Source organism: Grammomys surdaster, unplaced genomic scaffold, assembly GCF_004785775.1.
Source record: "Grammomys surdaster isolate TR1022 unplaced genomic scaffold, NIH_TR_1.0 690, whole genome shotgun sequence".
Classification (NCBI taxonomy): Eukaryota; Metazoa; Chordata; class Mammalia; order Rodentia; family Muridae; genus Grammomys; species Grammomys surdaster.
In genome coordinates this window covers 14798-15390 of record NW_021605109.1, presented here as the reverse complement: position 1 = coordinate 15390, position 593 = coordinate 14798, and positions in this window count along the sequence as shown.

Below are 593 nucleotides of genomic sequence, written 5' to 3'. Positions count from 1 at the left end.
GGGTGAATGCCTACCTAGCATGGACCCACTAAGGTACCTGCTCCCACCACATCCTGACATCACATTACAAAATATATCAGTTGCTTCCTAGCTTGCTTCATATGGCTTGCTCAGCCTGCTCTTTTTATAAAACCCAGAACCACCAGCACAGGGATGGCACCACCCACAATAGGCTGAGTTCTGCCCATTAATATAATTAAGAATATATCCTACAGGCTTGCCTACATCCAGATCTTATGGAGGCATTTGTCAGTTAAGATTGCTTCCTCTCAACTTGACCATAGTTTGTGTTGAGTTGACATAAATCTAGCCAGCACACTAGAGAAGAAAACCAGCTGGAAATAGCAATGCTAAAATTTGGAGTTGAATATGGTGGGCAGCTACAGGCAGCCGAACCAAGTGATCTTCCCTGAGAAGGGTACAAAAGTGGCACTTCAGTTCCGTTAGAGCCAAACAATGCCAGGAAGTAGTGAAGTCATCAAACTAGAGAACCTCATGGGTAAAAAGAAAGATTTATTATTGGTGAATCATATTGCCAATGCTATCTATCTATCTATCTATCTATCTATCTATCTATCTATCTATCTATCTAT